General features: G+C 39.0%; 1 protein-coding gene and 1 long non-coding RNA gene across 8 annotated transcripts in view; one reads left to right on the top strand and one right to left on the bottom strand.

Moving 5' to 3' along the window:
* CTNNA2 (catenin alpha 2) overlaps positions 1–27,277 on the top strand; it is a 469,832-nt gene that overhangs the window by 375,796 nt on the left and 66,759 nt on the right. The gene's annotated exons all lie outside the window — the stretch shown is intronic.
* On the bottom strand, positions 11,134–26,735 carry LOC132326778 (uncharacterized). 4 transcript variants are annotated; one of them, XR_009486336.1, is made up of 7 exons: positions 26,522–26,735; positions 23,260–23,342; positions 18,038–18,295; positions 15,209–15,313; positions 13,932–14,005; positions 12,811–12,878; positions 11,134–12,411 (listed from the first exon to the last, which is right to left on the bottom strand). It is a non-coding gene; the product is annotated as an uncharacterized LOC132326778 (long non-coding RNA). The 4 variants fall into 4 exon arrangements; XR_009486333.1 differs by lacking the exon at positions 18,038–18,295 and having other exon boundaries at positions 26,522–26,730; XR_009486334.1 differs by lacking the exons at positions 11,134–12,411; positions 18,038–18,295 and adding an exon at positions 12,430–12,672 and having other exon boundaries at positions 26,522–26,732.

Genomic DNA, 27,277 nt, shown 5'->3' with positions numbered 1-27,277 from the left:
CATGGTGCAGTGCAAAATCTGGCATGTTGGATGTTCAAAAAGGATATTTTCTATACAGCCCCACCTAATTACCCTCATTCTTTATTTCTTTATTCTCATATCCTGTTTGGTGCAATGTTTTATTTGTGCCCTAACCAGAACTGTTGTTTTTCTCTTGTGTTTCTTTAAAATGGGTACCTCAATGTGTCTTCTCAAACCTGTGTGTTGGATACATTTTGGCTGCTGAAGGCAGGTTAACATTTTATTACTCTGTAAAAAGTTTAGCATCTTGGCCTTTGTGCTGTGATGTGTTAGCAGGGTTCTATTTCAGTCATTAAATATTAGCCCTGTGCTTTTACATGAGCATCTTACACTGTAAGGGCTTAATTAAAGAGCCTGTCCTAGAGCACAAAGTGTAAGGGAAATCATGGGAATGGTGGGGAATGAAAGGGTGAAGTACAGGAATCTACACTGTTTTTCCAAAGTCACAGCAAAATGGGAATTAAACAAACAGCTCTAATTACTGTAGAGAAAGGGAATTGTCATTAACAATTGAGCCATTTCAGGGCAGGAATGGAGGGGGAGAACTATATACAAAGTCAGAAAGTCCAGTAAAAGCTGTAAGTACTTCTGAGGAAACTGAAAAAAAAATCATTTACAGGAAAATAGTCAGTCAGAAATACTGGAGAGCATTCAGACCTTCTCAAAAATTAGCAGATATCCAGAGAAAATACATGTCAAAGCCTTGAGCACAGAGCAGCATGTTTAATGATGGAGCTTTGAACTGATGCAGAAGAAATTGCAATCCTTTATCTAGAAATCCCATGATCTTCAACAAAAGTTACAGCAGTTTTGCTATAAAAAGATTTTGCCAGCAAAATCCACATGTCAAATATTTAGATACAGACCACTGAGTAATAAAACTGATTTGTTAATTTATTAATCCAGAACAAAATATGCATCTAAATCCCAGTATCAAGGGACACAGGAACTGCACTGGAGTGTCTCTGCTGCTTCAGCTGATGCAGTGTGGGAGTCAGTGGTGGATTTTACCCTGGTGTTTCCCATTAGCTGGATTCTAACAAGCCTTGTGGTTTACCACAACCACAAAGATCTATCCCACATCGCTTCTTCTGTGTGTTTTCTTAGAATCCCAGGTGTTTTCAGGATAAAAAGCACCTTGTGCCATTTTGGGTTGGTTCAGTAACTGTTGTTGTTGTGTTTTGACACCACTAGTCTCAGCCTTGAATGGCCTGTGCAGCTTTAAAGTATTTTCCTGTCAAAGCAGATCCTGAAGATAATTGGTAGAGTCAGATAAACCATGTCTTGGTTTCCCCCAGGACAGCTGTTATTTGGGCAAAATATCTCTCACTGGAAGCCTTTGCTAGAGACTTGCATGAGGGAAATTTTAGAAATCAGGAGGATGGTATGGATGGACACAGAGCAGGCTGTGAGAAATGGTGATCTGGGAGAGCTGCCGGGGCAAAAGAAGGTTTTAAGGTGAATTTTCAGTGAATTTATTCACACCTGCTTGTAATGCTGCTGCTGAATGTCAAGCACATATGGGGCTAGAATTTTTTTTCTTTTTTTTTTTTTTTCTTATTGACAACTAATGGATTCAAGAAGAAAATTTGTCATGTCATGTACATATGGATCTAGAAAGAAATTATTCTTAGTCAGAATTATCCTAGAAAAGTTGAGAGTGAAAAGTTGAGAGTGAAAAGTTGAGCTCAGTATCAAGCAGAAGACATGTTGGAAAGCCTCATGAAATTAAAGAGCAGCCAGCTCATTCAGAAAATATCTAGATATTACAGAGTAAAATACCATAAGCCTAATAACAAATCTCCCTAGTGTTTGAAAATTTATTCTTTACCTTAATTAATTTCTCAAGTATAAAACCAACCACCTCACTATTCTGCTGGAATAACATTATAGCAAGGGTGTGGATCAGGCTGCACTAGAAAAAGTTTTATGAAATATTGATGGTAATAAAGGAGGACTGACTCCATTGCTTAGCCTGAAAAAATCATTGGTTTCACTGCTTTATTTCCAGGCTTGGCCTTCTGAAAATCAAATAAAACAATTAAGTGGATTTTCTTCAAAGTCCCAGAAAGTTTTTCCTACGGCCTCAGAGCAGGCAGCAGCAACTTCAGCCTGAGGACAACTTCTTAAGGAACTTTTAAGTAGCCTTAAAAAGGATTTTAGCATGAAAGTGTAATCTCAACAGTAAGTTTAGTTTCACAGTACACAGGTTATAAAACTCCTGTTTTGATGATCCTGAAGTGCTTCCAAGACTTCAAAAGTTGAGGAAAAGTGGTTCTGTAAGCCTTAATCTCCTTACAATGTGTCATGCTTGGAAAAGCACCAGATAGAGAAGGGAGGAAAAGTCCAGATTTTATCAACAGCTGCACTTCCAGCAGTCAAAAGGTTTGTAGGATTCAGGTCTTGGTGGTGAAGGATGAGTAGCTGAAAGGCTGCTGCCATCACCCTGATGATGGGGTCATTACATCTGGGTGACAGAGGCAAGTCACTGCTTTGCTTTTTGTGAGAACCTTTCATCACAGAGCCAGAAATGGAGGTGCTGCTGTCTCCTCCTGGTCTGTAATTTCATATCCTGCCCTTTGGGGCACCAATCCATGGGCTCCAGTTTTTCTTTTAGTTGTAATGAAATAAGGACAGGTTTTGATTGTAGCTATGCAGAGTGTGCAGCACATCAGCTGTTACCTTCCCAAAACACAATTTGTACTGTTCAGGGCTTCAGGGGATTTGGAAATATCAAGATTTGGATTTATCATGGCCAAAGAAGCAGCTAAGAGCAGCCATAAGATCTGAAACCACTGTTTGTGACATGACTGAAAGTGCCATGGGTACTTTTTTGTTACAGGAATTGTTCTTGCTGCAATGTCAGAAAGAACATGAAGGCAGCAGTATTAACAGTAGAACAAAGAAAATTTTAAAAAGGAGAGGGAGAAATGAGAAAAAAGGAATAATAATACCTTATTTGACTCAGTCCTCACAGGGATTATTATTCTTACTGGGATGCCAATATAGTTGTAGAGTTTATACAGGAGAGGAGAATCACTGAGGCTTTGTGGGACCCCTCTCAGGTAATGACAGTGTCAAAGGACATCCCTTTGAACAAAAGTGTTTGGTCATCTTGTTGGTTTACATTATAAAAATTGAAGTGTAGGTAGGAATAGCTGCTACTGACCACAGTTCTTACAATATTGTACTATATTAATTATAATACAATATTATAAATTTTTATATATATGTACAATATTATATCTTGTAATACAATCTTACAATATTGATATTAAACCTCAAATCATGCATGGAATTGCAGCTAATCACTGAGTTACCTGAACACCCACTGGTTTAAAGAAGTAAAAAACTTAAATAACAGAAATAGGAAGCTGCAACACTTCACTTTCCCAGTCTATGCAAGAGAAAGCAAGAGCAGATGAAATTTTGTACCTTGGCTTGCACACAAATATCTCAGTATTCCAGCAGTCTCTGCCATTTCAGTGGATACTGGTAAATAAATAAATAGGAGGAACAGATCACTGGCAGCATTATACAAAAGGTTCTACATCAATGTAAGTATTAATTACACTCATTTCTGACAGATGATTTTCAAAAGCCTAACAGATAAAAGCTTTAAGACCATAAATCATTAATTTAATCTGATTATTTCCAGTCAGTCCTTTATTTACTGTCTGCTCAATTAAAAATTGAGGTTAATGAATCTTTCAAATGTACTATAATATTCTAGTATTCATTATTTCCCCCTTCCACCCCAGGTAAAAATCTTTTTTTTCCTCCTTCCATCCCTTTTTGCATTAGAGAGGCAGTCCTGAGTCACACCATATATTTTCATTTCTGAAAGTCGCTGATAGCAGTTTTCCCATCTGAAATGTGTCCAGAGAATGAGATGGCAAAAAGCCAGGCAGCAGCAGGAGCTCTGAGAGCAAATGTGCAAGTACAGTTTTACCTTGGTCTTACCTTACAGCTTTCTGTCTTTGCCTTGTGCTGCAAAAGTTACCTTCTTTCTCATCCACATCATGGCCATAAACCATCTTTTATTTGAGTTTTATTTCTAATAAAACTCAGAGTTCTGCTGAGAAACTTGCATTTCTGTCCTCATTTTTGAAATTTCCCGATTTGCAAATGAATGAGGTGTTACCCAAACATACCCAAAATTGGTAGCAATCATCAGAATGATTCATCATTTTTATGCATCACAGTTAGAAACACAAAAAGATCTTTCCCCAGTGTTTTTGCTGAGTCCAATCCCATTCTTTGTTGTTACCTGCCTTTATAAAGTCTTTTCTCTCAGAGAGGAGAATTCTTTCCAACACCTTCAAAGCAGAATAGCAATTTTTATTCCTTCCTTTTTTGTAATGTTTGACACAAATGACTTTGGTATTTGGCATGCTGTAGGTGAACCTGTAGAACAAGGTGCTTGGTTGGGGTAAAAGGATGAATCTTCCTCCATCTTCACAGACACAGTGTCAGTGTCCATCAGCCAGGGCTAAATCCAGGCCCTGACTGAACTCAGAACTAAAACAGCTCAGGCTCCCTTTGGGTGATGCTTCTTGCCTCAAACCCTTTTAGTGCTCAAGAGCACCAAATGTCTGTCTTGAATCAGTTTTGGGGCTTTGGAGTGTTTTCTTCTGGTTTCTTTGTTATTTTTTTCTTTTTTTTAACTCAAAATGCTTTTTTAATTTCATTAATATGATCTCCATTTTGTAGGCAATATCCTATTAGTGAACCTGTGGCAGATGGAGAAAAAGGATCTGATCATAGTGATTTCTATCAGTGGTTCATCAGTGAGATTTTCAGACTCCTTGTTCCAATTTCTGCACTTTATCCATAATATCTTTTGACTTTTGGTTGACTTGTTGTTTGCATGTCACTTAAAATAGTAGACTTGATACAAGTGAGCAAAAAACTTTGAGTATTTAGAAACCATTAGATGCAGCCTACTCTTTACTATATTTGAGCCAGTAAAAGTAAACATGGTAGACTTCCAGGATTAATTTTAAATAGCTAGGACCTTGCTAACATACAAGACAAAATTAATTTTGCCTAACTTTAGCCTTTAACCTTTTAGATGGCTATTGTCTGTACCCTCTGGGACAGCACAGTAAGGAGATGGAGTTTTAGAAGGTGTTTATTGTCATCCCAAAGTAGAGGAATCAGGCAAAGCACATGGGAGGCATTGACTGAAGATCCTTTTCTCCCTTGTGCATCTTTGTAGGGATCTGCCCTCTTTGCAGCTCTCCCTTGGATGCTTTCTGATACTTAAGATAAAACTCTGTTAGAAATCATCCAGGGGAAGAGCTGTGGAGATGGAGAAAGATCTAGAAGAGAAGCTGGATGAGGAACAGCTGATATCACTTGGTCTGTTGTGTCTGGAGGAGATGGGTCAGACCTCATCAGGGTCTGCAGCTCTGATCCTTGCTCTCTGTGACAGGGACAGGACCCAGGGAATGGCTGGAGCTGGGTCAGGGGGATTTAGGTTGGGTTTCAGGAAAAGGTTCTTCCCCCAGAGGGTGCTGGGCACTGCCCAGGCTCCCCAGGGAATGGGCACAGCCCTGAGGCTGCCAGAGCTCCAGGGGAGTTTGGACACCATTCCCAAGGATGCCCAGGGTGGTGTTGTTGGGGCATCTGTGCTGAGCCAGGGGTTGGGTTTGATGATCCTTGTGGGTCCCCTCCAACTCTGGCAGTGATTCTGTGGCTCCTAGACAATTAGAGGCAAAAAAATGTCTTTCAGACAGGTCATGATGAGTTGCATATGGTGAAACCTCTGGAATAACAAAATTCATGTCTGTGGCAAAAGCTTTTCCCACAGAAGATGCTGCTCTTTCCTGTGGTGTACTTCCAAATCTGCTTTCAGTTTCTTGCAGAGGGGATGTTGTGTGCATGTAATTACCTTCTGGTGAGGGCTTGAAATGCTTCATTTACATCAAATCCTTCCCTTGTAATAACACCATCATATCAAGTCTCTTTGCAAGTGAGACAGCCAGGGGCACGTGTGCCTTAGGGGAGCATCAGCATTTCCCACCTCATGCAGGCTGCAGATATGCTTCCCTGATATTTTCTTTTAAGCTGCAGCAAAGGAATAACATGGTGGAGCCACTGCCCATGGTCAGGTGGATCTTCACCTGCTTGAGTTCCCCAAGCTTATTTCAGTTTGCAGTGTCTATCAAAGATGCTCCTGTTTCCATCCTGTGTGCGTGGAAAGCTCTCTTGGCATGTAACTGCAACACAACAGATGGGACATGCTGCATCTTGGCTGACCTCTACTTGCAGCATTTAAATAGCTAAACTGATTTTATTGCCATAAAATAAACTTCCAAGAACTTCTTATGCTCTAGACCAAGCTAACAAGTGCCAGCTGCAGCCCTGCAGTTGGAATAGCTGAGGAGGACAGTTTTTATAGAGGTTTCGTGGGATTGGAAGAGATTTCCATTGATTTTAGTGAGAACCAGAAGGATGAAATGCCTGGAAAACTCAGATTTTCTTCCAACCAAGAGGAGGAAGTGAAAATAACATTGTTAGGAGTGCACATGGATTTTATTAGAAGAGATTCTAAAGTCATGCTTGTGATTTTCACTGTCATTAGAAAGAGACTGAGGACAAACAGGGCTTGGAACACTGGCCCCTGAAAAGTGGTGCTGAAGAAATGCTCAGCACACTTCATCTCAATCTGCCATTTCAAGGTTTTCTCTGTGGTCTCACTGCTCTGTTGTTTTCAGCTCCTGTTGCCCCCATTTCTCTGGGATTTACCCTCCTTTTTAGGCTGTTGTAAGACCAATAGCTACCAGCTCTAAATCTTCAACAGGCCAGGTTTTATTTTCTAACTGAGAATTCTGGGAGGAACTCGGGTACTCCACTGCAAAACTCAGGGATGCAATCCCCTCCAGAAAAATAAACACTAGAAGTTTATCTATCATGTAAAAGGAGTTACTAAAAAGCAGTTAAAAACTACCCTTTCCTTCTGAGGGAGGGATAAAGGTCTCATGAACATTTTCTTACCCCTTTTCAACAGTTTTTGTCTTTAGAGATGATTATTATTACAGCTTTTCACGTCCTAGATTCATTTTTCATACAGGAATTTAGGCTCCATCCTTTTGGCTCCTGTCCCATTTGTTGGGTGGGAGTGTGAATGCACTCTGCTAACACTGATTGGGAGTTTGAATATTAAATATAGATATATATCTATATCTATATAGATGGATAATCATTGAATCACTTTAAAAAATGGTTGACACATTCTTTAAAATTGAGCAAAATATGTTGTCTTTTAAATGCTTGTGTTTTAAAAAACAATCTGACTGAGGTAGCACAGCAACATATTTGGATGTTTGCTTCCTTTGGGCTGCTGGGAAACAATCATGTGCTTTGCACAAGGGCTTTTATTCTGATTTCTTCAATTATACCAGCTACAAATGTTGCACACACAGTTACAGATACAAGCAGATAGCATGATCTGATTACAGAGACCTTGGAAAACTGATTTTCCTGTACCAGATGTAAGCACACTATTAAGTCTAGTTTTAGATGGCATCATTGTTTTTCAATGTTTTTAAAAAAAGAACAAAAATAACTTTATGCAACTAAATAATACAGATGCTTTCAATTGAAGTTATTACAGTAAGAAGGCAGAAATCTATTTTTTTTATTCACTGATCCTTTTCACTGCAGCTTTTTCTGCACAGGTTTTTATACTTGTTTTCATTCTTCCTGTGTGAATTTTTCTTCAGTAATATGAGAAATAAAAACAAGCTCTTATGTGTTCTTCTTCATGTCTTGTCTAAGCATGACATTTTTTGTTGTAATACAGATTTGAAAATAAAAAAAGCCCAGCTATATTTGTGTGCATAAAGAAATGGAAATCTGAATCTTACAAGAGGGACTTATTTAGTCTTTATTGAGATGATTCATAGAAGGTGTGGAGGAGAGAGAAATAAAGGAAGAGTACTGTGGCTTGAAACTCTACTCTTATTTCATAAGCAACTTCATTACAAAGTGAAGAACACATCTTTGTTATATAAATAATCATCTTCCAGAAGTTCTTCTGGTTAAATTAAATTTCATGCTTGTGCCTCATTCTGCAACTCTGTCTTGATAATTATCATTATTATTTTTTCATCTTGATGTCTAAGAGAGCCTTTCCTTGTGTTAGAAGACAGGGCAGAAGTAAAATTTCAAACAATTAAATTTTTCTCATAGGATAAATGAGATCCTGCACTTAGCAGCAGAGCAGGATATTTGCTAGGAAGGTGGAGGAGGCTGCCTGTAAAGACAAACAAGACTAAAGCAGCAAAAAATCAAACCAAAAGCCTGAACAGGAGGCAATTAAAACCCTGCTTATATTAGGCTGAATGTCAGACAAACCAAGTGTGAAAAAATAAGTAACCATTTAAATTCTCTAAGTATTCAATAATCTAATTCCAGTCCAATTTCTAATCTGTAAAATCCAGAAAATTTCAAGCTCTACATCAAAGAGCAATTTGGAAAGCGATTCCAGAATTTTATTCCCAAAATAACCAAACAAATAACAAATCTTCTAAATTGTGTTTTGAAAATCCTTTCCTTAGGATTTTTCCTCCTGAGAAGCTGAGAGGCCTCAGGAACAAACTGTAAACAATGATTCTCTGCTGCTGTGGAATGCAACAGGTGGATCTGGGATTGGTCTCATGTGGTTGCTTCTAATTAATGGCCAATCACAGTCCAGCTGTCCAGACTGTCTCAGTCAGAGACAAACCTTTGTTATTCATTCCTTTTCTATTCTTAGCCAGCCTTCTGATGAAATCCTTTCTTCTATTCTTTTAGTACAGTTTTTAATATAGTATATATCATAAAATAATAAATCAGCCTTCTGAACATGGAGTCAGTATTCTCATCTCTTCCCCCATCCTGGGACCCCTGTGAACACCATCACAGAACGTGAGGACCTTTTTTCCTTCCAAGCACTTACCTTGGATGCATTTGTAAAACATTTATAATGTCCTATTTCCCCAAACTTTCTGGGAACTCTTTGTGCCTCTCAGTCTCTGCTCCTCTTTTTACACATAGTGAAGTTTTTCAATGGTTTGTATTAACAATTCATTGTATTTTCCTAAATTATCACTGTTTCTTCAACATCTTTATCTACTCCTGTCTTGATGCTTTAGTTCTGATCTGGTTTTTTTAGGTTTTAAATAAATGCTCCCACAAATATGAGTCTTACAATAGATTATCCTCTGTGCTTGTAACCTGTCAGGATTGTTATAATTCCGTCTGATTGATCAGGCAATAGAATTTCTGTTTCTGCTTAATCTTTTCCCTGCTCTGCAGTTACTTGGTCTGATGGGCATTGAGGAAATCCAGGTTTCTTTGGCAGTTCCTCAGTGAGTTAAATCCAAGCCTTTTGGCCTTGTAGATATATCTGTTATTCTGAATAAAAGAGGATCAGAGAGCTCATGCAAGAGCTGAGATAATTCAATGGAATTCTCTTTTTTAACAATGCAGATATAGAAAAATATCTCTTTCTAAAGCAACAATTGACATCCCTTGTTACAGGAGTGAGATGCATTTTCAGGGAAGATCTACTGGGAGCACATGGATAATCTGAAGGGGTAGTGTTTAATCATTTGTGGAAATCACTTTGTGCCTGGAGAATTTTGTGATACTGGCCTTGAAAAGGAAAGCTCCTTCCCAGAAAACTGTTTGTTGAGGTGTGCCCAGGCAGGATGATCATGATAAGGGTAGCAGCAGGGTGGTATTTAATCTGATTTTTTTTTTTACTCCCCACCTCATATTTTGGTTATGCTGTTTTAACCATTTTACAACATGCTACCATGTATTTTGTCATGTCAGTGCCCTGAAAAATTTCAGGAATTCAAAAAATATCTCAGAAGCTGGAGCTCTCAGGTAATTGATGATAATGGTTTGATAACTGGGTCTGCATTTACAGCATGTGATTATATGGGGCAGAAAAATGGCAGGATGGTGCACCAAAATATCAGTTCCATGAAAACTAGGCAGAAATTTTCAATGAAAAGAGCACTGAAAAATAAGACAGCTCATTAAATGTTTGGGTTGATGGTAGAGGCTAACCTAAACACTAAGAAAATAGCCTTGATAAAAAAGGGTAAAGCTGGCAGGTAAAACTCGTGGGTTTATGTAAAAATAACAGGGGGAGCAACTCAGAAGCTGCTGAATGAATCCATAAAACTGAGCACAAAATCTCCTGACACCTCTAAACAAATCTGCATTGGGAATGTTAAATACAGAAATGCATCTAGTATAAAAATGTAGGTTTGAATTATTCTGGAAAAACCTGGGACTTGAGAGAAGCTGTGTGAAATACTTCCTATCAACGTTTTCCTGATAAGAAATACACTTTTAAGTCAACAAATTTGTAAAGTTGGCTGGATCTGGCCAATAGGAATTTATTTGATATCAACCTGACACAATTTTTTGGTGATTATTTTTCTTTCCAGCCACCAAACAGAAAAAAAAAATATTATTCAAACAGCTATATTTTTTGGCACATATTTCCCATACAGATCATATGTCTGGCACAATTTCTTTGGTTTTATTCTCTTGTTATGAAAGAATTTTCTTGAATTTGTCATATATGTTTATAATCAATTGCAACCCTCAGCCATATATATATTTTCTACTTCAATAACAATAATGATCTGGAGGAAAAACACAGGATAAATTACTGTATTAGCAACATCTTTTGAAATTGTGTGGGAATTCTTGCATATTTTAGAACTTGGTCATGTTTCCTGCAGTAGTGTGTAATATCAAACATAATGCCCTGACTAATTGCTGTTGGAACTATTTTACTCATCCCCCTCAGTTTTGTTTAGCTGATATATTCTTCACTTCCTTCCTTTAGCTGAAATGTGGAAATGTCAGGGTTCTTTTGTAAACAGCTAATAAACTCTGTTATAAAAAACACCAGACTGTTCTGGGTAAAAAAAATAAATTAATTAATTGTGAGTTTGATAAAAAACAGCCTATGGATAATAGAGAAAGTAAAGTTGATCCTGACATGTATTTAATGCATGCGTTAGGGGGAAAATGCAATAGCAGGTTGGCATGACCTTGGTTATTTCTGGATGTAAACCTTTTTTTTTTTTAAAAAAAAAATGGACTTAGAGGGCCACAGTTGTACAGGAGTGAAGGAAATAAATTTCCATATTCAGTTTTCTGTGCTTATCTTCCATAAGAGGGTGGGGAGGCCCTGGCACAGGGTGCCCAGAGCAGCTGTGGCTGCCCCTGGATCCCTGGAAGTGTCCAAGGCCAGGCTGGATGGGGCTTGGAAGAGTGAAAATTGTCCCTCTCCAAGGCAGGGATGATCTTTAAGGTCCCTTCCTACCCAAACCATTCTGTCATTCTTTTCACCTGGAAGTCAACAGACTGAGATAAGTGATCTATGATTTCAGATAGAAAGGAAATCCTGTGCTTTATGTAGGTTGAAGGAATATAGATTGTCTTTATTTTTTACCAAAATAAGCTAATATTATTAGGAAAAAGTAGATATGTTAGAATTTCTGAACCCTGTAGCAATTTAAAGCAGGATCATATACTTTCAGCATAAAGGATTGTGTGTAATTACTCTCTTTAAATAAATTTTGCTCACTGTTGAAGAAATACACCATTTAGCAAATGCTGACACATTTTCTTTTTCAAGACATAAATGGTTAGATAGGATTGCTTTGATTTTCAAGAACTAGAATTCCCATGCTTTAGCACTTTTATCTGCTTTAGCCTGAGTTTTGCCAAAGAGTGACTGTTTTATTTCAAACACCCTTTGAAGGAGCTTCAGAATTATGTGCAGTTGATTGGATTTGGGTTTGAAACAAAACCTCTGCTAATTTTCACTGACTCTCAAAGGTTTTTCTGCACAGTGTTCATGCTTTGCTACAAAAGGCAGCGGGGAGAAGGGAAAAGTGCTCTGGAACCTGTCTGCAGAGGTTAAAGCTGTTTGTGCAGGCACAGTGTGGAAATGGTCCGAGATGTTTTCCTGGTTTAGGGCAAATTTGGGAGAGAATCCCCAAAAGGGGGCCTCTCCAGAAAACAAACCCACACGTCCCCCAGCCCCAACCAGTTTGGGAAGAATTCCTCAGAGAGAAGTGGAAAAACCTGTTTATTTACCGGGCACAGCACCCTCAGCACACACAATGAACAATACCAGGTGACACCACTCTGTCACCAGTCTGAAAAAGATGCCAAATTCAGAAAGTCTCTCCTGGGGTGGTCACTCTCTTATCAGTCCCTCTGGTGCTGGGGCAGCTGCTGCAGCCACAAGGTGCAAACTCTCTCTCGGTGTTTCCAGGTCCCAGTTCAGAGCAGGTTCCAGTAGGTCCAAACAGGAAATGGGAAACAGTCCAGGAAGGAATTTGGACTGTTTAGCTAAATTAACTAATGAGAAGAGGGAAAAAGCAAGAACAAGCAGAAGCAAAGCAGAAGCAGAGCAGAAGCAAGAGCAGAACGAAAAGCAGGGCCAAAAGCAAAATCAGCACTATGTACTCTACTGTCTGTGTGTCCTGCTGGCTGTGGGGAGTGGCTGATAAGAGGCCAAAACAGAACTTTCCCTCTTCAGAGGCAGTCTTGAAGGCACAGAACATAATATCCAGCACACACAGCACACACGAATGGGGATACCAGCATCCTAACGTCACCCTAGGACAATGTCCAAAAATTAAGTTGATGTGCAAGGATGGATAAATACTAACTCTTCTTCCCATCAAATTCCAAAATCAAGGAGCAACTACTTCTTTTGGGAAGGTGGAATGGGAGAGGACCAAGAAAGACTCCTACCTGCTGGAAAATGCCACCAGCTGTGACCCTTTGGAGCAGAGGTTTTTCCTTTGGCTCTCTCGTTTGTGCTGTAAGAGCAGAAGCAGACTGAGACTCTGTAAATTTGCTTTCCTACAAATTGCTCTGAGCTGCTGAAGCCAGATTTTACTGCTAAGGCAGAATGAAAAACCCAAGTGTTCCTTTGGCTGCAGAAAGCATTTGTAACCTGAGAGCCTGAGTTAAAATGATTTTATGGGTTTTGTTAACTGGAGGAAGTTGCAGAAAAATGAATTCATTTTGGGCACACAGTTTTTTAATCACTTACAGCAACTGAGTTTCAAATTTATAGTATTATAGACAGAAGCTGAGCCTCTCTTTTGGAATTGCATTGCCCTTCATTACCTCCTGATATGTGGAATTAGCTGGGAAAAAATTGTGCAGCAGCAGGAAAAATATTACAATTCTTATTGTCTCTGGTTCATCATCATGAGATTTTTTGTTTGTTTGTTTTATTGTGTTAACAGACTAATGCAGATAGAGACATCACTGCCAAGTTAAAATGTTTTCTCAATTCAAACCAGGCAGATTATTATCTACCTTTTTACAGTGGACATGAGGTTTTAACTTGTTAAAAGCAGAAAACTGCTTGACAGCAGCAGCTGGGCCATGAGTAAATATTAAGGAGGATTATTCTCCTAGTTAGTTTGAAAACAGCCTGCAGTCCAGAAAAGAAACATCCACTCCAAAATCCTCATGAACTGGACAGGATACTTCTTACTGGGGTTGGGTGGGAATTGTTTTCTAACTGGCTTATCCACTCTAGAAAGGGAAAGCTTTTCCCTTTTTCCTTCAAATGAGGGAGTTTGTTTAGTTGTTTAATAAATGTTTAGTTATTGAATTAATTTAATAAATTTACTTCCTGTTCTGCAAGTAAGGATTGGACAGTTTATAAAATCTCTAAGGGAGCAGCTTGAAGCTCGTGGTATTGGCATTTATTTTGTTTTCACCCATATTTGGGGAGTTTTATGAAAGCCTGTGGTCTCATATACTGACTCTGGTCTGCAAAGCAATATCATCAGTCTGGGTATGGTCTCACCGAGGGAGGAGCACAAGGTTGTCACATTTTGCCATTATACACTCACCTTGCATATTCTGGTGTGAATATGTAGGGAACTGGGCAGTAGAGGCTTCAATGCCTTGAGGAAAAGAGCCATTTCTCAAAGGAAAAATGGAATTTTGGTTAATACATGAGTGCACTTCTAACATGAAGAACTGCTCACTAAAGCCAATGAGTGATTCTGGAAATGGATAAAAATGCTTCAAAATACTTGAGAAGCTTTCACTAGCATATTTGGGCATCTAAATTCCAATTTGAACAGCGTTTCTTAGGAGAAAGAGCTGCCACTTGAGCCCTCTCAGCAGCATATTTGGCATTTGACTGAGGGCTGAAGATGGGCTTCAATTGCAGCATGCAAATCCAGGGTAAGAACATGAGTTCAGCCCTCTATGTCTAATTATTCCCCTGGAGATGAATGCAGTACCTGCCCTATTTCATATTTAGGATTTTTCAAAGGAAGATTTATTCCTGGCTGGGGTGTTTGTTTGAATGCCAGTGTTGAATGTCAGCTGGAGCGTTAAATGTTACTTTGAGGGTCAAATGTTACTTTGAGTGTCTGCAGTTTGATTTTGGGTTCCTTTAGCCCATGTAGATGAAACCAGCATTTCTCAGGCTGTTGAAACACTGCAGGGTTGTTTTTTTTTTTTTTTCCCCTGCCATAAATCATGTGAATTCAAGTAGAACATTAAGACTTTCAACTTGACCGTGTTTGCGTTTAAGCCTTTCTCTTGAAATGAGATCGAGATATTAAATTTAAATCACCTCTGTGCTCCCTTCTCAAATTGAATGCTTGTCTAAACTGGGAACAACAGAATGTGAAAATCAGCTGTTCCTCTGTGAACCTCTAAAATGAGTAATGCTGATCTTAAAACACCAGTGTTTTCTCAGCATCAAATTTCAAATGTTCAAATATCCCGAGCACAAGTCCACTTGCCTTTATTTACACTGGGTTTTGACAGCTAGGAAACAAAAATTGAGGAATTTAGACCTCAATTGATAAACTGAAAAATATTTTTGTTTGAAGTTTTATTATTTAAATAATCCTGAATGGCTGCATGACTACTGGTGTGTGTGGTGTGATATTTTTCAAATATCACTTTTGTGTCGCCACACAATTCTAGGTGATTTTATCTCATTTCTTGATGACTTTCTTGAGACTGCAGTGTAATGTTGGTGTTAATATCCTGCAGACAATTTGTCTGTCATTCCCACAGAAAAGGTAAAGGTTTCTCAGGTGGGAGCTGCCTAGGGTAAGTTCTATTTCCATTGCCTCAGAAATGGAATTGATTTCCTTGAGCTTACACAAATAAACATTTTCAACAGCTGTTACCCCAAAACCACTGAGCTCATTTCTCCTGTCACTCACACCAGCATAAATCAGGATTAATTCTCCTGTGGCAGGTGATCCTGTAATACAAAACACACAGAAAGAATCAATAATTTGATATATCAGAAACACATTTTTGGAGAAAGACAGAGGAAAAAGTAGGATTAAAGCTTTTAGCAGTAAGAGGTTGGAGGACCTGCTGCCTTTTGGGACCTGTTGTCACTGTGAGGAACCCCTATTGCACAGCAGCTGTCAAGGGCTTTAAAGAGCTAAACAAATTAGTAATGGAAAGAAAGTAAAGATTTTAAATACACACACACATTTCTATGGATATATATCATTAGCTTCCTGACAGTAGGAAAAGAAGGGTATTTTAGAGCTGAAGCAAAAAATACTCACCTGACTCTTTGGCTTATTGTTATTCTGGCTTCATTCTAATGCAGTTCCTTCCTGTTCAATATCAGTTTATAAAGCTATGTTCACTGACCCCCAATAACTAAAAAATCCCTCTTGCAGCTAGATGAATAAATTCCAGTTTGTGGTAGTGCAGATGTATGCTGATGGCTGTTCAGTGAATACATAACACATTAACCATTAAAGAGTTGAGGGTTAGAAGGATGAAAGGATATAGGATATAGGATGTAGGATTTATTTCTATAATACATTACCCATTATTTCTGGTAGCAATGGTATATACATTTTTTATATAGACTGTGACATGCTCTTTGGCCAGCAAATCATGTCCTGTTCATGCCAGTGAAAGAAAAGCTTTGATGATCAATTGTCACATTTAGAAAATACTATTTTATTATTCATTTCAATACATGGAGTGGCACAGAGACACTTCTACATAGAATGTCTTGAACATTCTGGAATGCCACTGTGCAGATGGAGAGGTGAAAGCACAGAAACATTTGTATTGTTGGTGGATTGGTTGTGGAATTCATTTCAACCTCAGTTATTCCAAGCTGCAATTCAAAGAGCAGAGTGTGTTCTAGGAGCCAGGGCTGGAGTAAATCTCTGCAGCTTTGCTGCTCTGCATGAGCTGAGGGTCTCCAGCTTTGTCCCAGGGGATGGATTGAGTGAAGAGGCTCCATCATTTTGTGTGAGCCTGGATGGGGTCTGTGTCTGTGTTGAGAATTATTGAGTGAGACAAAGATTGGAATCTTTACTGTGGAAGTGCTGAATTGTTTGTTTGTAGCTGCACTTGACCCCCCTTTATCTCTTGCTCCCACACACATAACTTAAGGAATTCATATTTAAAATTTGCTAAGTTTTTTAATGTGTTCAGGGCTTCTGTTGCTGTTTCTCACTCTTAAGAACAGGGATTGGTTTTCAGAATTGACTGCCATCCACTTTAGATACCATGAGTAGGGATCAAACTTTCACCATTATTTTTGCATTGTTTGGGGAGTCTGAGCTAATTACAGACATCTGAGTAGAGACACCAATTACACATTAAACACATCAGAGGCACCAGCATGTCACCTCTTCTGATGGTACAAAGAAGTTCTCTGGGAGAAAGAAAAATCCTTCAAGGATATGTGTTAGTTTTATTTTTTCTTTGATCTTCCAAGTGCATAAAGATATTGTAAAAACCTGGGTAACATGTGGCAATTAAATGTAAAAGATTAATTTTTAGACTCAACCAATAATCCTTTGGGTCATGTTACAAGCACAGAGATGCCAAAAAGACAGTAGGAAGGGATGTCAAAACTTCTTTTAGCTTAAAATGTCATCTCCACTGGTGGTATCTTCTTGATATATCCCATTTTAAGGGTTTTTTGGATTGTCTGGGTTTTTTTTTTAAGATCCTAAAGTTCTGTGAATTTACTATAAGTAAAAATAATCCTAATGGATGCAAATCATCTTGCAGTACAGTAGGTAAATGTGATTTTTCCTTGTTCTCTGTGCTCACAAATTTGAAGAGACCAGATTTAGTTGAGCTCACAGAGTCTGCAAAGAAGAAATGTGCAGAGATGTTTATTGAGTTGAGGTTTTTTATTTTCCTGTTGCTGTCATTACTCAATCTCTTAATATACATTTGAATGGGCCCTGAGCACAGAGTGGAGCACACTCCTTGCAGTTGGTGCAGTAAATCTGACCTCATCACACACTGCTGCTGTTTGTTTTCCCTAATTAAATGTTCCATGCACAGAAATCCATAGAACTGCTATCAGTGCAGGCTCTAAGTGAAACAAACACCTGCCAGCAGTGGCTCAGGCCCTGCTGGTGCTGCCTTCAGACAGGAGCATCATCTGCCAGCTTTCCTTTCAGCTCCAATTTCCATAACTTGTGGGAGGGTTAGATTAATATCAGTGCAGAGACATGGATGTTCTGTGGTTTCTGTAAAGACTGATCAGACTCAGCCACAGTGTTCCCAGCATTGAAATAAACTTGATTTCCCTGTTCCAAAAGAGGGACAGAGGGTTATTCCCCACCTGCTTCTCAGATGGGCAATCTGTGGGTTAAAAAAAAGAATAAATGCAGGTAGCATCCATCACCTAACCTGGACATATTATTGAGTGAAATTATCAATTCTCAAAGCAGATTGAGAGAAGATTTAATAATGCTCATTTTATTGTATATGTCCTTGCATTTTCTTTATTTTTCCCCTTCATTTTTTTTCCTGTTCCAAGTTGACATCTTAGAAATCATTTAATCTAAAAACTGTTCCTGGAAAACTGAATGATGACCTGCAGTGTGCTGAAAGATAACTTCCCAATAACACAGGGGGAAAAAGTACTCTCATCATTCCTTCACCTGGGGCTAATTTGAGAGGAGATTTACTAAAAGGTTCTTACAGAAACCTGAAACCAAAGTGCTGGAGCTCCTCCTTGGCCCAGTGCAGGTTTCAGACATCCAGGCTGATGTTAAAAATGTTGATTTCAGATTATCCCAATGGTCAGGATGCTATGTGGAAGCAAATTGGAACATCTTCCAGCTCCAAGCCTGTCCTCATGTACCCAAACTCTCCTCCTTCCCAGCCAGAGGTTCTTCAGGTGTGCAGTTCTTGCTGTGGTTTTTAGGAAGAAGGATTTTCTTCTCTCAGAGAAGCAGCTCTGTAAACACCAGACAGCATGAATCATGGTTTCTTAGAGATTTGTAGTTTGTGGTCAAGTGTCAGATCCAAGTGAAGATTTTCCCACAGATTTTAAGAAATTTCTCAGCTCCTCAGATCCCCCAGTGTGGGCCATGAGTTAAACTCTTTCCTCAGTGAGGCATTAGGAGGATAACAAGGTTTGTGTCCTCAAAACAGTTACCTGTTTTCACTGAAATTTAATTTTCCTTAAATTTTAATTTTTCATTGAATTCAATTTTCACTGAGGCTTCTCTGTTCCTTTGAATTAAATTAATCAAAAGCTTAAATAAATTACTAAGGTGGACTGCTGGAGAGATTCTCTGCAGCTTCATGATGGACCTACTGGCCCTTGACTTTCAAATGGCAACTCCAAAAATCCCAAACTCATAGGGCTGTTGCCTTTAAAACTAACAGCAGAGAAAATTGACCTATTATTGTCATCTCTGCATGCCAGGAGGAGTACAAATCAAAGCACAGGGAATTAAAGGTGTCTGCAGTTCTGTTTAGAATTTGATTTCTTAAATATATGTTTGTTTCCATTCTTTGTTTAATGCTGAAAGTCACATGAGGAGCTCTTGATATAAAATCTTATTATTAAAAACTAGTTGTTTGTTACTGCATTCATTGGGTTTTTTTTTTTTGAGGAGCCACAGAACAAGTCAAAACCATCACTGTAATACACAATTAATAATCTGGGTTTGGTTGAAATGGATTTGGGTAATTTTCAGCTAATGATGATTCTTTGCAAAGGTAATCAGCTTCCATAACTGCAAACATGTGACAACTGGGACCAAAATGTCAGGCTGGCTCAGACAGGTTTTAGTCAAATAAACATGACTGAGTTCACAAGTAGGATGAAAATTTCCATGTTTGCTATATCAGAACCAAAATTCCATGCAAAACCCCTCAAGAGTGCATTCTTAAATTGGGAGAAATTATAATTTGAGGATATGCATCCCAGCATATTTGAATAATTAACACTGTGGGGTTTTTTTTTATAAATTCCACATTTCAGATGAGGAGAGAGACCTTAATATAAAAGCAGTTTTTCTCAGCCCATTGTCATTTCTTTAGGAACACATTGAGGTTTCTCAGTGTTATCTTTTTGACCAACATCTTTTTGGTAGATGTGAGAGAGACCATGTGTGATATAGAAGAGGTAATTCAGGGTCAAACTCTGCCCAGGATTATGTTTGTAGTTGAAAAAAGGGAGATAAGTGTGTGCAGGTACTCAGGTCTATGCTTACCTTGCTGGTATAAATGCAGCTGCTGGTAAACAAAAATATTTAAGAAATCTCTTTTTCTGGTGATACCAAAAGGATGGACAGTGACATGACAAGAAGTCAGGAATAATGGATTGATGAGGTATTTTTAATAAAAAACTTGGAGAATACCTCATACCAACAAACAGCTTTTCTGCAAAGTACTCTGGTGTTTGTTTTTTGATGTCAGACATTCTTATTGTAAGGATAATTAACATAAATATCACTTTTCCAAGAGAAAAAGCAATTTATTAGCAGAAGAAAGGGCTGCTAAGCAGACAAGTAAACTAAATGATGTTTTGAGGCAATATGAGCTCTCTCCATGCCAGGGTTAAAGCTGACAGGAGGAATGGGAGAGAGAACATCCAGTTCTGTTGCCTTGTCTACACATTCTGGTTCTGGGCAGATGACTTAATTTTGCATTCCTGTAGAGCCATTACTAAATTATTGTAAAAATATTTCATCAATTATTCATGGACAAAAATTGGGTTCATGTAAAATCAGTCTTTCTCTGAATGGGATTTTGTGAGCCTTTCAAATACCACTCCAAATTCAATTTCTTCCCTCACCCCTAGGAAGGAAATCAGCCCCCTGATTCTGTGGCTCTCCTCTGAACCCACTCCAACAGGTTCCCATCTCTGTGCTGGGCTCTGCAGGTGTGTTCTCACCTGAGCAGGCAGAGGGGCAGAAACACCTCCCTCACCTGCTGGCCCCTGGCAAAGCTGTGCTGCCTGTCCTGAATCACCCCCCTGTTCTCCACGAGCCTTAGCAGAGCTTCTAGGAGCATCTGCTCCAGGGTTTTCCCAAATACAGAGGTGAGGCTGGCAGGGTCAGCTCCCAGAGTCCTCCTTCTAAGCCTTTTCTTTAAAGATGGGAGCAGTGTTGCCTTTTTCCAGCCACCTGGGACTTGCCCTGACTGCCATGACTTGGTGAATGTGATGGAGAGTGCCTTGGGAACTGCACCAGCCAATTCCCTCAGGACTCTGGGGTGTTGTGAGGGTCCCCAGGACGAGGTGAGAGATGAGAATCTGACTCCAAGTTCTCAGAAGGCTGATATATATTATATTATATATCATATCATATCATATCATATTATATATTCTATACTAAAACTATACTAAAGAAAGAGAAAGGAGACATCAGAAGGCCAGCAAGGAATGAATAATAAAAACCTGTGATTGACCAGAGAGTCTGACACAGCTGGACTGGGATTGGTCATTAATTTAAAACAATTCACATGGAACCAATCAAAGATGCACCTGTTGGTAAACAATCTCCAAACCACATTCCAAGCAATCAGATAATTATTGTTTACATTTCTTTTCTGAGGCTTCTCAGGAGAAAAATCCTGGGGAAGGGATTTTCAGAAACTGTCACGGTGACACTGGGGTGCATCTCATTGGATCCCATGGACTTGGGCAGGTTTGGGTTCCCCAGCTGGTCTCCAGCCACATTTCTCTGTCAGCAGGAGAGAGTTTGCTCCCCCACTCCCTGCCTTGCAGTCCCTCCCCTCAGAAGAGATGTTGCTATTGAACACTGAGGCAAAAAAGTGGTTGGGTACCTCAATTTCTTCTCATGTGCTGTTGCCAGTTTGCCAGTCCTGCTTATCAGGGGGATGCACTTTCTGTGCCCTTCCTTTTCTGGCTGATGTACCTCTACAAGCCCTTATTGTTCTCTGCATCCCCTGCCAAGTTCAGCTCCATCCACAGTGGTCAGCTAAATAAAACTGGTTCTACCCAACCTGCAAGTTATGTTTCTTTGGGGACCAGTGATTCTAATTTGTGCTTTGTTTATACCCTGGGGTGTCTGATATCACACTGTTAATGCCTTCAGAGCTTCTGTTAATGTCTTGAACTTTTCTGAGTTCCAGCACAGTCCCCTCTTTTTCTTCAACAGCTGTCAAAATACAGCTCCCTGATAATATAACTAACATTTAATTATCACAGCCTAGTCAGGCATGCATCCATGTCCCAGGGTCACTGAGCAGTTTGCCAAAATAGTGGACTGTTATTAGATAGATGGATTGCTTTGGTAACTGCTTGCTATTAATATCTATTAATTACAGCACTGCCAGGGGTATGTTGTCAAAATTGCTTTATGGGATCGACTCAGACACATTGCAGTGCTGTAAATCTTCTTTCCATAGGACACCAGCTGCCCTCCTGCTCCTTGGATATTTCAGGAGCCATTGCTCATAATTCATGATGAGTTTTAGTAGCAGTGGCCTTGGCTGCAAATTGACCAGAACGGATTAACACACAAAACTTCCTGAGTTTTGTTGATGTACCAGACTAGGAAATTGTTTTGGCCATTTTGCACACTTTGGAATGTCACAGTTACTGCTGGGGACAGGTTCTGTTGTGTGTGACAATGTGTCTCTGACATTTCAGAGCCAGTGCTGTCATTTTTGTTGTGTTCCTCTGCATTCTCTGTTCACTGATGTTTCACTGTGAATAGACCAGTAATGGAGGAATAGTGTCTGAAATCCTTCACCTGTTATCAAATTAAATACAGAAGGAACCCAATCCTGCTAACAGAGGGGAGAAAGCACTGAGATGGGTCTCTGACCTCTACAGAAGAAATTCTTCTAGTTGGGCCTTTCACCTTTGCTTTCTGAGAAAGGACAAAAAGGTGTACCAGAGTGATGTAAAATGCAGGTTTACCTGTAACTCAGAAAGTCAGTGAATGAAATTAAACACTTTTAGCTAGACTAGCTAGACTCAGCAGTCATGTGACTGACACAGTTTAGAGCAGGTTTATTTACTTCATGATCCACCTGGATAGATGAACAACAGGGAGCAGATCCTCTGCATCTTTACAAGCTGCTCTCTTGCAGGAGAAAGACTTGCTGCATTCTATCAGTGCAATGCTACATTGCTCAAGGCCAGTTAAAATTAAAGTACAAATCTGGTCTTAACTAAGTCCTGCTCTTTTTCTTGGCTTACTCCAGCTGTTTGCTGTCTATTTCTTCAGCAGTGGGTGCACATGAATAGAGAGAAAATTCAGAAATTACGTCAAGGTAGTGAGCAGATCACTGAAGGGAAGAAAGCTGGGTGCCCTGCTGCCTTCCCAGCTCCTGGGGGAGTGAACCTCAGGAGGGACCCCCTTTCCTGCTGCCCTCATCCCTGAGCTCCCCACTGCTTCTGGCATTTAGTTCTAGTCCAGCTGAATGGCTCACAAACACACCCTTAAGAAAACAAGGGAGGATCGTCCATAATTCCTGAGGGAGTTTTCAGTCAGAGCACAAAGAATTTCCTCTGGTTTCAGCTCTGGGGATTAACACCCACACCCTCTTCTTTAAAGTCCCTGAATTTCAAGCTGTTTGGAGATTCAGTGGAACAGAGAATTCCTGACAGATGTGAGCCTGGATTATTAATTGTGAGACTGGATGTTCAGGTAGGAGCTGGGGCAGTTGCTGTCAGGGCCATTGGTTCCAGCTGAGAATGCACTTGATGCTTCTGGGCAGTGTCCACTGCAAGTGTCCAACAGCATTGCTTGAATAATTTTATAAATTAAAATAAAGTAGAACTGAAGCCCTGAAAAAGAAAAAACAAAAAAATCCCCAAAACCAAACAAAGGCCCAAACAAACAAACAAAAAAACCCACTTAAAACTGAAACTGAAGTAATTTCCAGAATTATTTTTCTCAGCTTTAAATTGGAGAAATGCCCTGAGACAATCACCTGCTTTTTTCTTTAATCAGTTTGCTTTCTCCTGTTTTCCATAGAGAATTCTTGGGATGATCCTGCTGAGAAATCACAATGACCTGGAAAGATTGTTTAAAATCAGAGATTGTCCCACTCTTCTTCTAGAAGCTCTTTAGACACAGTAAGGAGTTTGCAATCAGGCACATTTATCACACTTGAGGCTCATCAATAGGGTGTAAAAACTTGCCCTGTTTCAAGGAGACAGAGCTTTGTATATCAAATTCCATATATAAACAGAAAGGAAAGCAATGAGGAGATGGTATTCACTTCTATGATTTTTTTATTTCTATCTGAAATCATTATTATTGTCTGATATGAAAAGTGAAAGATCAAACATAATATTGTACCTTTTTCTTCTGTTCTTCCCTGGCAGCTCTATAATTGAACATGAGCCAATGTTGGCTTCTTTTCAGTTATGAAAATAGTTAAGTAGAAGGACTTTTCAAGGTACTTCATTTTTGCTCTCCCTTTTATTCCATCCTATAGGCCATAATTGTGCATGCACCAGAATGGTCCTGGCAAATGAGGGAGGTTCAGAATGATTTAACAACACTTCATTGAAATAGTCTAAAATTAGGATCTTTTCATTTAGTGTTGAGCTTTCTGTACACATGAGGCTTCCAACACTCTTAGGTTTCCTTCAAAAATCTCAGACCAAGACCTGCTGGATTCATTGAAGTCTGAGGTACTTGGAACATTACCAAAAGCAGAAATCTTTTAAAGCTCTTCCAGCTAAATCTGATCCAGAGCAAGTCTTAAAGGAGTTGGAGTGTGTGGAAAAGCCTCATTTCTGTAGTAAGTATGAGAGAAAATGCTGTTGACCTTTTGAGAGTGAAAAGAGGTTTTCATAGGTTCAGTGGGCAGCACATAAGACATGAAATAAAACATTCAGCTGTTGTGCTTGATGTGCTCTGTAGCTTTCTAACATCCTGCTGGTACCAATCTCCTTAGATACATGTTGTAAATGGCTGAGCACTAAATATGTTCAGGGCTTGGTGCTAGAAATTTTCAAGGCAAACATCCAACTCAGTAAATCAGGTCATTATTAATTTATAAAAGAAATGCCTTTTATTGCTGCTTTGCATGCAGTTAGATTATTTAATAGATGTGAAATATATGTACAGCTGAACTTCAAAATCCATCTCTTACTTAGAGAAGTGACTGATTAATATAAAAGAGGGAAAATTGGCCGTGTTATCCAGGGTGAGGTTCCCCCCCTGCCATATGGAATAGGCTGGGAGGGAGAAGCCACAGTCTCATATTTCCATGGCAGTACAAGCTGGCACTGCAGAGCTTGACCAGGAACAGGAATCTGCTGCAGTGGGTACTCTCAGTGACATTTTGATTTTTTTGGCTCTTGTTTGTGTATGTGCAAAAACATCCTGTCCAGTGATAAATAGAGTTTTGCTCATAGAATAGAATGCTTGAGTGAGTACAGTGAGGATAAATAAGTTGAAGATCTTGGGTAACTTGGCTTCAACTCTGCTCTCCTTTGGAAAAAAAATCTCTTGTTTGTGGCTCCATGAATATCACTGGGCTGCCTACAGCAGCACCACCATTAATATATGTCAGCATTTTTAAGGATTCAGAGATTGAAGCAATATCTGGCTAAATTACTAAGTGAATGGATAAATAATTACAAATAGTTGAGATACCACAGCTCAGCAAATTACGTCTCATCAGCTGAACATGGTAATTGATTATTTGCTTGGCTTTAGTCCCCTGTGAGTGCTGCAGAAGTCTCTGACTTAAAGCACCTTCAACTTAAGCTGAATCCCTCAAAAAAGTTTCAGCTTCTCAAATGTGTGGTGTAGACATATCAGTTTACCAGTGTCTTGGGTTTGTGTATATTACTCTGCATTTTCCTAAATAGAGAATCATTTCCTGCAATTTTTTTTCTTCCTATTACTTCCACCAGTTAATTACAGTGAAAACATAAATTATATAAATAGAAAAATGTGAATAAAACTATTTAGGAAGTCTTAAATATTTACAAAAAATAAAGAAAACTAAGAAACTGAGATAGAAATAGATTGCATTCTCTATATTTGAATGGTTAAATGATTGGGGAAGCTGAACAGAGCCTTTTCACTATCATTTCTTCTAAGCAATTTATGGTGAGAAAAAAAGAATAAAAGGAAAATGTTAAAAAATAGGATATTCTGCAGCTTTTGTGTTGCCATTGCTCTTTTGCTGTAGCTTATACTGCTCCCTTTTTTTACATTTTTGCTCTAAGCAATAGATTTTTCTTTTGGACCTTTTCACTTAGGTTGAATTCCAAATGGCCATGTTAAATCTTTGAATTTAATTTTGAAACAGAAGACAATGGATTTTTTTTAGTCAGAAGAGCACAATATATCTTGATAGTCATGGTTACCTTTAATAATACAAAGGGCTCAAGTCAAAAATGGATAGTCTCATTTAAAACCACAATAAAAGGTAGCTACGCCTGATTTTAATCAGTGTAAAAATGAAGTAAATTAATATGAAAGATCCTTGATTGCTTTTGTAGTTTGAAGTGCAATTTTGTGGCAGAAATGAAATTTTCCTGTCCTAAGGTGACCACAAAGAGTAATAAAAATTTGCATTAGAAACAAAGTCATTCCCCACACCAATCTTCTATCCAGCAGAAAACTGAGGCTGAAATACAAAAATAATAATAATAATAATACAGACAGATACATTTTATAGGAACTGGTCCTGTATGTATTTTAAATAACTGAAACTAGTGGAACTCCTTGCATGATTAAAGACAGATACTGCATCTTAGACTGTCAGTGCCACTGACAGAAATTCATATGGAGGAGTTGGTTCCTGTTGTTTCAGACCCCCAGTTTGAGGATTGCTTCAGTGGATTTGGTGATTACAGAAAAATACAGCATCACTGGAGCTGGATGTTTATCTTCTTGCTCATTACCTCTCTGTGCTCTTGCAGGACAGCTTTAAGGTGTTCAGCAATTGTTTTCATGGTAAAAGAGCAGCTTAGCAGACCTGAAATTCTGGACAATAATGTTCATCTACACAGCAGTTTCACTGGTATTAAGTTCTCAACGTGTTTGTGAGAATGATTCACAGTTCATTGATTTTGGTATTTAAAATGTGTTCCCTGATATAAATACTCTTCAGACAGTTCACATTGATCTCAATACAATCCTAAATTCTGTTTAGGCACTCATTGAGTTCAGTGTTCTCAAGGAACTTAGTAAACAGTAAAAGAAAAGAAAAATAAATTAACTACCTGGTTGCTTCCATAGCCTCTCAGGAAACTTCCCCTTCAATGCTTTGGTGGAGACAGAGCATTTGAAGTGCAAAGGTAAAGGCTTCAAATCAAAGTTCTGCTAAATTGGCAGCTGCACTAAGCCCACAGCCTTTTTACTTTCCTTTCCAAGCTCTCTGCTCCATCCAGCCCAGGAGTGGCACATTAAGGAAATTCCCCACCTCAAAAGTGTCTGTGTTCTTCACAAAACGTGTTCTATTAAACACACCCATGCCAAACAAGTTATAATGCACCAGTAAAACCCCTTTTATTTCACTAGTACCTTTTTCAACAAACACCAGGGGCAGCTCTAACAAACCAGACACATCCAGAGGATGAGTGAAGCAGGCACCTGGAACAGCCCCTGGAAGGGCCTCCCTTTTTTTATCCATTGTCCAAAGGGATCAGTTTGGCACCTAATCCAGATATCTCAGCTAAATGGGGTGCAATTGTATAGTAACTTTTTTATTCATAGTTTTAGGTAGGAAAAACATCTGAAGTTGCTGAATTTATAATAAGCTTAAGCAGGGGGAATTGCCTTGTGGTTTCTGTCAAGTAAGAGTGTGCACGTGGACCTTGCTGTGGCAAGAATATTAATTGATGGTGACTTGGCTGTGTATTTGAAAACAAAGTCAATCAAAGTAATTAAAAAGTGAGGTATCTGGTGACTGAGCACCTAAAGCTTGTGTTGTTTCACAGATCCATGCTTATGCCCTGAAACTCAGGCTTGAGCAAGTA

The sequence above is a fragment of the Haemorhous mexicanus genome, chromosome 4, assembly GCF_027477595.1.
Source record: "Haemorhous mexicanus isolate bHaeMex1 chromosome 4, bHaeMex1.pri, whole genome shotgun sequence".
Classification (NCBI taxonomy): Eukaryota; Metazoa; Chordata; class Aves; order Passeriformes; family Fringillidae; genus Haemorhous; species Haemorhous mexicanus.
This window is presented reverse-complemented; position numbering and strand designations above follow the sequence as displayed.